The 8,862-nt window shown below is 37.2% G+C and overlaps 1 pseudogene; it reads left to right on the forward strand.

The window, feature by feature from the left end:
• Positions 1 to 217: 217 nt before the first annotated feature.
• On the forward strand, positions 218 to 1,517 carry LOC110570171 (annotated as a pseudogene).
• Positions 1,518 to 8,862: the final 7,345 nt, after the last annotated feature.

Below are 8,862 nucleotides of genomic sequence, written 5' to 3' on the forward strand. Positions count from 1 at the left end.
ATCAATGTAGATTCACCAATTATAGCAAACACATTATTCTGGTGTGGTATGTTGAGTGTGGGGGAAGCTGTGAATGTGTGGGGGAAGGGGGCATGTGAAAACTCTGTACTTACTGCTTAATTTTGCTGTGAACCTAAAACTGCTTTTAAAAAATAAAGTCTATTTTTTTAAAGTATAAACTCCTGAGAGTCTCAGCCTCATCACTGCTGCTCAGAGAATGCCGAGCCCCCATCTGTCCACCACCACCCACTCTAGAATAGAACATCCAGTCCTGGATAGAAATGAGCTGGTGCAGAGGGCCAAACTGGCTGAGCAGGCTGAGCAATATGTTTACATGGCAGCCTGCCTGAAGTCTGTAACTGAGCAAAAAGCTGAATTATTCAATGTGGAGTGGAACCTTCTCTCAATTGCTTATAAAAATGTTGTAGGAGCCCATAGGTCACCTTGGAGGGTCATCTCAAGTATTGAGCAAAAGATGGAAGGTGCTGAGAAAAACAGCAATGGTTTGAGAATACAGAGAGAAAATTGAGACCAAGCTAAAAGATGTCTGCAATGATGTACGGTCTCTTTTGGGAGTTTTTTTTTTTTTCTTTTTTTTAAAGATTTTATTTATTTTTGACAGAGAGAGAGTGTACAAGCAGGGGAAGAAGCAGGCAGAGGGAGAGGAAGAAGCAGATTCCCTACTGAGCAGGGAGCCCGATGTGGGGCTTGATCCCAGGACCCTGGGATCATGACCTGAGCCGAAGGCAGACGCCCAACTGTCTGAGCCACCCAGGCGCCCCTCTTTTGGGAGTTTTTGATCCCCAGGGCTTCACAGATGAGCAAAGTCTTTTATTTGAAAATGAAAGGAGACGACTACTGTTACTTGGCCGAGGTTTCTGCTGGTGATGATAAGGAGATTGTGGATCAGTCAAAACAGGCATATCAAGAAGTTTTGAAATCAGCAAAAAGGAAATGCAACCAATACATCCTATCAGGTTGGGTCTGGCCCTTAACTTCTCTGTGTTCTATTTTAAGATTCTGAAACTCCCTGGAGAAAGCCTGCTCTCTTGCAAAGACAGCTTTTGATAAAACCATTGCTGAACTTGATACATTAAGTGAAGAATCATACCAAGACAGCACTTTTGTGGTGCCTGGGTGGCTTGTCGGTTAAGCATCTGACTTTGGTTCAGGTCATGATCTTGGGGTCCTGGGGTCCAGCCCTGTATCAGGTTCCCCACTCAGCAGGGAGTCTGCTTGTCCCTCTCCCTCTGCCCCTCCCCCTACGTGTGCTCTCTCTGTCTCTCTCTAATAAATAAATAAAAATCTTTAAAAAAAAGAAAAGAAAAGAAAGACAGCACACTAACAATGCAATTACTTGAGACAACTTGACATTGTGGACTTCAGATACCCAAGGAGACGGAGTTGAACTGAAGCAGGAGAAGGAGGGGAAAATTAGCTGGCCTTCCAACTTTTGTCTTCCTCACTCTAAAATTTACACAGTAGACCATTTGTCATTCATGCTGTCCCACAAATAGTTTTTTGTTTATGGTTTATGACAGATTTATGTTACTTTTTTTTTTTTTAAAGATTTTATTTATTTATATGACAGACAGAGACACAGCGAGATAGGGAACATAAGCAGGGGGAGTGGGAGAGGGAGAAGCAGGCTTCCCGCAGAGCAGGGAGCCCGATGCGGGGCTCGATCCCAGGACCCTGGGATCTTGACCTGAGCTGAAGGCAAACGCTTAATGACTGAGCCACCCAGGCGCCCCGATTTATGTTACTTCTATTTGAATTCCTATTCTTCCCATGTGGTTTTTATGTTTAATATAGGGGAGTAGAGTCAGTTAACGTTTAGGGAGTTACCTGTTTTCATCTTGGCGTGGCCAATATGGGGATGTGGAACTTTTATACTAGTTATAAATATTTGGCATAGTACATTTGGTACATTGTGGCTTCACAAAGACCAGTGTTAAAACTGCTTCCATGTCTAAGCGGAGAAAACTGCCTACATACTGGTTTGTCCTGGTGGGGAATAAAAGGAATAACTGGTTCCAGACACAGGTATAGTTATTGTGGAAACTTTAAGTCTGGAGCACTTACAAGGCTGTAGTAGAAATAGGTACCCCGTGGATATTACAGGTTGAACCACATGTATCTGTGGAATACTCATTCTCAATGTGCACACCTTTGACTACAGTTGCAGAAGTGTGCTTTCATTGTGACCCAATTTACTCTGGATAAGGGCAGAATAATGGTTCATATTCCGTTATTTGTAAAGTTCCCTGCTGTTTGCTTTCATTATTTTGCAACACTCATTTTATTTGTATTTAAATGTTTTAGACAACCTAAGAACAAATGTACAAGTAAAAATGAATTGCTTGGTATCCATTACTCTATGTATATTAAGCACAACAGCAAAACAAAAATCCCATGGGTTTAACTTTTTGGGGGGGTTTGGTTTTTTTGGGTTTTTTTTTTTTTTTTTTTGCTTTCGTGATTTTTTTTTGATACTTGCCTAACATGCATGTGGTGTAAAAATAGTTAACAGATGAGATGATAACTAGCTTTAATGTCTTATGAAATTTCCATGAACAAGCTAAGCATAATTGTAGAGCACGTATTAAGTTCATATAAGTGGAATAAAGGTTTATGAATGGACTTTTCAACTACTTTCTCTACAGCTTTTCATGTAAATTAGACTTTTGGTTCTGAAACTTCTCTAAAGGAAATTGTAAATTTTTAGAAATTTATTCCTTACTCTCTCTTGGCAGCTAATGGGTTTTTACCATGTTTAAATACAAAGTTTATTGTAATAACAACAACAAGGTATAAACTCCTCAGGACAAAGAGAACAGGAAAGGAAACAAAGTTTTTAAAGATGGAAAAAAGATGAAACAAATAGCAACTGACTCAGTAAGTCAGAGAAAGTTGAAGCCTAACTACCTGGAAAGGGAGATACCAATGAAAAACAAGCACATTTATTCTACTAAACTCTAGAAAGATTCAGGAATTAGAGGTGCCAGGTGACTTTGAAGACTAAAGGGCAAGATAGGGTGAGCACAAGAGGATTGATTTTTGAGTCTGTAATGGGAGCATTCAGGGCTTAGATGTCCTCTCCCAGCCTACATCCCCTCCCACCAAGACAAAATAAGACATTATTGTAGGTGGAGATTGACTCAGAAAGGCTCCAGTTTGGGGGACACTATGAGAAAGACATGCAATCCAGGATATAGGAAGTCTAAAACAAAAGAAAGTATCCCCAAGATAAAGATGAAGACAGATCTCAAGAAAACTATGATATAGTTGATTTAGAAAGCAGTCAGTTATATTGGATGGGGAAGATGGAGAATTCAGGAGAGATGTTTTTAAGGGAAAAAAGTGGAACTTATCTATTACCTATGAGGTTTGACAATAACAAGAGGAGCTTCAGTACTTAGAAAGAAAGCTTGGGCTGAATGAGCAACATGTACAAAGAAAACTAGGCAAAAATAAACAACATGATAGCTGACTCCAGGAAAAACAGCGAGTTGTTTTGTTAAATGCAACAGATTATTATATGTGGATCAAATTTATAGTCTTAATAATTAAATATAAAATTATTTAACCAAAAAAAATTAGGGGAATGAAAGTGAGAAAAATTTTAGTTACAAAGTATAAGAAAGCTAAAGCCTTGTATTCCATAGTAAAAATCAATAGCTAATATATAAAATCAATATATTGATAAATTAAATCAATATGATAGGGGTTCCTGGGTGGCTCAGACAGTTAAGTGTCTGCCTTCGGCTCAAGTCATGATCCCAGGTTCCTGGGATCAAGTCCCACATCAGGCTCCTTGCTCAGTGGGGAGCCTGCTTCTCCCTCTCCCTTTGCCCCTCCCCCTGTTCATGCTCTCACTCTCAAATACATAAAATCTTTAAAAAATAAATCAATATGATAAATACCCAAATCAATATAATATCTAAAATTGAAAAATCAAAAATTTACAGGATAGCATGCTATTTGGAAAAATAGTTCTCAATACATTCCTGAAAAGGGAGCTCACAAATATAAAATACAAAATGAAAACCAAAAAGTAGCAAAAAGAGTAAAATTGCTTCTAAGGGGCAGAAATTGGGGAGCAAAAGATATTGCAAACAAGGAATGCTCTTTTTCATCATAAATCAGGTAACCATACATCCCGTTTTTCTTAGAAATGTCCTGTTTTATTCCTGTTTTCCCAGTGTCCTAACCAGTTAGCAACCCTCTTTCATTTTCTAAAGTGTGTAACAAATTAGATGTTCAGCCTAATTACAAGATTTATAAAATTACTTCTAAACTATGCACATTTATTACTATCATAAATTAAAAAAATTTAAGTGGGGCTTTGAGTTGAAGTTGAAATAAGTAGGTTTATGTCTTATTTATGCCTCTTAATACTTGGTGATTAGCAGCTAGTTCCCTAACCTCTCTGTGCCTTCTTTTGTATCACACCTACAAAATAAGAATTATAAAGTTCCCATTGCATAGATTTGTTCTAAAGACTTAATAGGTCACTTTGCACAGCATTTTGCACTTAACTGATGCTCAGTAAACATAACCTATTATTGTGTTAAATGTCTATGAAATTTGAGTTGATTCAGAATGAATCCATTTTCTCATAGTGGATTTTCATCTATGCCTTTAATGTTATAATTGAAAATTAGTGAAAAGTTTAAAGTTACATTCCTTTTTCTTATATCAATGGAACATATTGAATAGGCTCTCTGTATGATTGTTTGAAGAAAAGGCCAAATTTGGAACTTCTGATTACAAAGCAAAGAGCCAATAAAACTACAGCCATTTAGTTCATTCAGATGTTTTTTTTAAATCTTCAGATCATAATTAGAAAAATAAATGTCGCTTGTTTTCAGATCATAATTGTCCCTATATATTTGTCTATTAATCTTCATTTATTACTTGGGAGCACTTTTTGGACAAATAATTGTGTATAATAATCACAGACTGCTAGCTATTTTGGAAGTCTGGCTGACTTTTCACATTCTATGGAATCCTGGGAATACAGCACTGTAAGGGATCTACAGTCTATGGGTTAATCAGACACGTAAACAGTCTCAAGAAAATGCATCTAAATGTCTTAGGCAATGTTCCCAACATTGTTTCATAAGATTCCTATCAAGAGCTAGCACTTTTTTATAGGTCAAATGAGGATTAAATAGGTCATTTTTGTAGTGTTGGTTAGAGGACTTTTGTAACATTGCCCAATATCCTTCTGGTTATTTCAATAAATTGCTTAATTTAAAGATAATGTTTAATTAAGCTGCTCCTGTGCTTTAAACCTTACATTCTAATTTTTTATGTTCCAGTTTCCCAAATTTTATTCATTTGAAGTCTCACTTCCCTTTTTGCAGGAATCCAATTTTGCAGGAATCCAATTTATATGAATATCCCTTCCTTCAACTCAACCACCATTTTAACAGTTGGGGATTTTTTTTTTTTTGGTTGTATAATAGATTCTTTCATAAACTTTTTCCAGTTTTATTGAAGCATAATTTACAAATAAAGTTGTAATGTAACTGAAGTGTACAACATGATGATTTATGTATACATTAGGAAGCAATTTTCACAATCAAGTTAATTAACACATGCACCACTTCACAGTTACCTTATTTTTGGCACAAATTCTTTTTCTTTCTTTCTTCTTTTTTTTTAAGATTTGTTTATTTATTTGGGAGACAGAGAGAGAGAGAGAGAGCACAGGGTGGGGAAGGGCAAAGGGAGAGGGAGAGAGAAACTTCAGCAGACTCTGTGCTCAACACCAGCCGACACAGGGCTTGATCTCATGACCCTGAGATCACAACCTGAGCAGAAACCAAAAACTGGATGCTTAACAGACTGCACCAGCCAGGTGCCCTTTGGTACAAATTCTTAAAATCTACTCTCTTTTAGCAGATTTCAATTATACAAAACCGTATTATTAAATAGTCACTATACTATCCATTGGATCCTCAGGACTTAATCATCTTATAACTGCAAGTTTGTGCCCTTTTACCAACCTCTCCCCATTTCCCCCACCCTTTTTAGCCCCTGGCAGCCCCCATTCTATCCCCTGTTTCTACAAGTTTGACTTTTTTTTTAGGTTCTACATATAGGTGACACCAGGCAATATTTATCTTTGGTTTATTTCACTTAGCATATAATGCCCTTCAGATTCAACCATATCACAAATGGCAATGTTCTTTTTAGAGGCTGAATAATAACCTATTGTGATATATACACATAATGCTGACAATTTTTTTTTTATTCTGACTTCAATCTTTCTTTAAAAGTCTCATATGTACGAGAGGACTCACAAAATTTTAATCTAATGTCAGTGGCCTTGTGTTCATAGAATAATCATAAAATAATGCAACTTTATTTTTGAACAAGTATTCAAAAAATACTCACAGATGAAAGTTATGTTCTTTAGTCACGTTGGGATTCAGTCCCTGTTCAATACTGCTGCCATTTTTAGTACTATACAACCTATAATATATTCTTTTGTGTAGTGACAGTAATAATGAATTTTCTTTCTCTGAAGATGAAATTTATTTTGCAAATCAGTAGTTATTTGTCACCGAATCTAGCACCAAAGCAAATGAGTAAGTAGAGTAGTATTCAGACTGACTGTTTTGTAGCTTAAATAGCTTTGCATATAATTCCTGAAAAAGGAGCTCCTCAATTTTTTAAATGTAGTAAGTTTAAGTCTACTACTGTTTTTGACATTGTTGTAGTCCTTACTTATTTTTATATACCATTTTAGGATTGTTTGTTTGGTTTTAGTCTCATATCTCCCCCCTACACTTCTCAGTACAATGTAAAATGAAGACACATGATGGGCACTCAACCAATGTCTATAATATTGAAACTTCTCTGTCCTTTCTGTAGGAGGCAACCAGCAATCAGAAAGAGACATAATAAAAACCACCTGGGCAACTCCAACCAACTCAGAGCCCCCAGTTTGAAATTAGTGGTTTCATTTCCATCAAAAAAAATTCTTTTTTGTTTCTTTCTTTTCTTCCATTTTTAGAAGCAAAGACACCCATTCAAATACCTGGTAGAAAAAAAAAATCTAGACTGAGTTTGGGTTTCCAGTTCCAGAAAACTAAGATAGAGCTGCTGGAATATTACGCCCAGATTCTCTTGGCTTTACCTCCTGTACAAATAAATCCATCCACTGCTGTGCTTGGCAAGGTGACAAAAACAGCTGCAGGGGAGGCAAAACCTCTCCTGTCATAGGCTCTGGGCCATTTTCCTTCATTAAGGACTCTCATCTTTTATTCTAGCATGTGGGCCCTCCTCAGCTGACAGGACAAAGCAAGGCAGCAGTGGGTGGAAGGAGAGGAGAGTCGAGCTCACTGACCCTTGATTGAGCTCTGGTTCCAGCTGTATCCAACTTCGGTAAGATGCTAACCTTTTCCACTCTTGCCCCAGAGATTCCTGTGGGAATGGCAGAGTTCCTGGGCCACAGTCCTACATATGGGAAGAGATGTTACAGGCTCAAATAACTCAGAGATGGGAGGGAGAAAGAGAAGGGAAAGAAGAAAAAGAGGTCGAGAAAAATGAAAGGAAAAAAAAATCAGATAAAAGAGGCTATAAGGATAGATCTGAGAAGATAAGGTAACTAGAAATTAGGTGTGTTTTTTTTAATTGGGAAAATGTCTGACAATTCAGGTGAATTCTGCCAGTCACAGGAGGATTTTTCCAACCATCTTTTATTCTCAGCTACTCTCAAGGTAATGTGTCCACACCTGTGCCTCGGTTAGGGCCTAAGAGCACAGATTTTGGAGCCAGATTTCTCTAGGTCTACTACTTTCTAGACGTATGACAATTATTTAACACCTCTGTTTATAAGTTTCCTCCCCTGTAAAATGGGACGATTACAGTGTCTACCATATAGGATTACTGTGAAAATTAAATAGGTTAATGCATATAATACAAGAGTTTTCTGTAGTATATGACATATAGTGCACACTCAATTTTCCTTGTTATATTTTGACAGTACCAATGAATAGCTTCTGACAATTAAGTCACTTAGTGGGGGTGACCTGACTCACCAGCATATTCATTTATTTGTAAGTATTCATTTATAAGTATTGCTCACACTTCTCCTATCTTAAAATACCTAGGTTTACCTCTTTATCTCAACCTATCAAAACCTACCATTCTTTAAGCACCTATCAGTTTCACAAATACTTATTCCAACCTCCACCATGAAACCATTTCTGATCTCACCTGTGACCTCTTACAACATTTAACATCTATAAATTTGACACTTAGTGGTTCACATACCAGCATAATCTACACAGTATCTTTTGCAAAGCAGTGATAGCTGGCTAGTAACAGTTAGTGATTAGCTTCTCATAGCCTGCCTTATATTAGGAAGGGAAAAAGAGAATGGTCAAAGAATATATGTAGCGACTCCATGCCAAAGTATTTATGTCTTTGTCCAATGCAAATTACGCAGGTCTCCAGTGCTGAAAGACCCTCCCTTTTTTTTTTTTTTTTTGAGAATCTCTTGAAGGTGAAGTCTCTGAATGGTGGTGGGAAAAGGAATAAGTGATCTGGCACAAATTGCCGAGAGAGGCAGAAATATCCAGAATAACTCAACTGTATCCTCAGTCTGTAATTATAACTGTTAAAATATGTCACCAAATGGGCTTTGAAGTCAGACAGAACAGGGATTCTTCCTTGGCCTTCTATTTACTAGCTGTGCAATTCTGGAAAATTTATGAAGCTATATGAGGTTCACTTTCCTCATCTATAAAGTTAGGGTAAAAATGTCTTCTTCATAAGGGGCACTGAAAGAAGTTACTATGGTGCCTGGTCAAGTATGCATTCTACACATGTCATTTCCTTTCC

The sequence above is a fragment of the Neomonachus schauinslandi genome, chromosome 4 (genome assembly GCF_002201575.2).
Source record: "Neomonachus schauinslandi chromosome 4, ASM220157v2, whole genome shotgun sequence".
In the NCBI taxonomy this organism is placed as follows: domain Eukaryota; kingdom Metazoa; phylum Chordata; class Mammalia; order Carnivora; family Phocidae; genus Neomonachus; species Neomonachus schauinslandi.